At 34.5% G+C, this 2,263-nt stretch overlaps 1 long non-coding RNA gene across 1 annotated transcript in view; it reads right to left on the bottom strand.

Annotated features, from left to right (window-relative positions):
• Positions 1 to 1,163: 1,163 nt before the first annotated feature.
• The window catches only part of LOC118162998, a 5,251-nt gene continuing 4,151 nt past the window's right edge, over positions 1,164 to 2,263 (bottom strand). The window contains exon 3 of the long non-coding RNA XR_004748770.1: positions 1,164 to 1,206. This is a non-coding gene — a long non-coding RNA (uncharacterized LOC118162998). The remainder of the gene's footprint in view (positions 1,207 to 2,263) is intronic.

The following is a 2,263-nucleotide window of genomic DNA, read 5'->3' as shown; positions in this document are numbered from 1 at the left end:
AACTTAATTAGAATACAGCTGGGAAAAGAGAAGTGTTTTTGTTTGTTTGTTTGTTTGTTTGTTTGTTTGTTTTCCTGTAAATCATAATATTTCAGGCTCTTTTACATCAAGTGGCAGCTAATAACACACCCAGGAAGGAGAAATGGTCTTGACTCTACTTGAATCTTAATTACATTTTTGTACCAAGCATAGACCAGTAGCAATCCCAGTATAACTCTATTTTACCTTTCTAGGTCATGCCCAAAATTAACCACAGACAGGCTTCGTAGGATGCCTACATTAGTTCTCTTATCCATAGTATTTAACCATCCGTTCACTGTCAGAATCATTTTGGGGCTATATTAAAGAGCTCCCTTCAAAACAAATCTTCCATAACAAAGCCATCTTCCCATAAGTATGGGTGCAAAACAGTCTGATGTGCTTTGGGTTTGGATTGTGGACCATTTCCCAACTCTCCTTTATGTAGCAGTGTAATCGCAACTACAGGGTTCTGCTGTCTCTGAGATATACATAGCACATACCTACCCCCCAACCCCCTCCAACCCTAACGGAACACTCAAGAATCTTTCTTTCTCTTAGCTTTATAAATTAAGTGATTTTAATTTTGTAGAAAGGAATTAAAATGGGATTTATCTGATGGCAGGTTACAGCCAGAATCCAGACTGAAGAATGCAAAGGTGTTAGAAGACAGTGCAGTCAATGTGAACTATGTTAAGAAGCTTACAAATTTATTTTCATCAGTTCCTGGACCATTTCCTGCCTCTTTATGAACAGTGTCTTCAAAATTGACAATTATTGATGTTTTATGTTTGTTTTTCAAGTCTGTCTATCTTGTTAACAGTTGTTCTGTAAGTTTTATCTTCAATTTCTGCTGAAGTAGGGTGAAACTGTTATAAGTAACACTCCAAATATTTTTAAAGGTGACAGCCTTCATAGGGGATGGGGCATCCACAGCCTTCCTGGGCAAATTGTTCCAGTGCCTCACCACACTCTAAAGAATTTCCTTCTAGATCTAAATCTCCCCTCTTTTAGTTTAAAATCATTCCCCCTTGTCTTGTCATTGTCTGCCCAAGCAAAAGGTTGTTCTCCATCTTTTTTATACGCCCCCTTTAAATATTGAAAAGCTGCAATGAAGTCACGCCACCCTTCTTTTCTTCAGGCTGAACAGCCCCAGCTGTCTCAGCCTTTCTTCATAAGACATGAATTCTCCTATGAGAATTGGTATGAGATATATGAGATGAAATCTCCTATGATAATCTGTATGAGATTCACATGATTGGCCAAACAACTTTATTTGGAATAGTGGACAATAAGCAATAATAGAAGACAGGCATATATAAGCACTAGAATGCTCTTTTAAATGACTCTGACCACTTCAAGGGCAGTGGAAAAACACATAAAAAGTTGTTACTACTAGTAATTTATTTTTCTTACTGAAAACTACTTTGTACCTATCCTACTGAAAACTACTTTGTACCTATCCACAACTCTTTCAATGAAAAACATGTAAGAACCGTTGGCCTTTTATTCCACCACCATTTAAAATTTTTCAAACCCAAAGAATAAGAAAAAATGTAGAGCTCCATTTTAAGTGATTTTTTAAATGACTTTGGTCATGTAATAAATGTCCTTTCACTGCTATGAAACATTTTTAAATTGTAGGTAGAAGCAATCTATGCAGGGATTTAACTTTTGTCTATGTTCATGGTACTGCAAATGATTCATGTACAATAAACTAAGAGGTATGTAGAAGTATAAAAACTTTGTTCAGGAATGTTGTAGAACAGATAGAATTTTGTGAGCTAACTAGGCCATGAATACAGAATTGATTATTATAATTTCTATTACACAAGTATAATTCCTATTGTATATATATATATATTCTACATTTTTTAAAAAAAACTCACCATTCCTGGAAGAAGCGGTCAGTGGAAATTCAGCATTCATTTTTGTTCTTTCTTGTCGATCAGGTTCCTTTGCAATAGTGCTTCAACAGTCAAATGTGTTTATTTGATCATTGTGCACAAAGTAGCCTTATTTGTGAAAATAATTATTTAAAAAATATATATATTTATATTATTTTTCTTCTTTTCTCCTTAAGGCATTCTAGCCTTAACTTTTAGTATGTTGTTTTAGGGAGTTGTCAGTCTGACACTGTTCTTCTTTTTCTCATACTAAATGGAAAAGTTTTATCCACTAAGGAAAAAATAATAATGTTTAAAGAATCTAAGAGGGACCATGGACAAAACTCTCACAGTTTATA

The sequence above is a fragment of the Oxyura jamaicensis genome, chromosome 1, assembly GCF_011077185.1.
Source record: "Oxyura jamaicensis isolate SHBP4307 breed ruddy duck chromosome 1, BPBGC_Ojam_1.0, whole genome shotgun sequence".
NCBI classification, from domain to species: domain Eukaryota; kingdom Metazoa; phylum Chordata; class Aves; order Anseriformes; family Anatidae; genus Oxyura; species Oxyura jamaicensis.
This window is presented reverse-complemented; position numbering and strand designations above follow the sequence as displayed.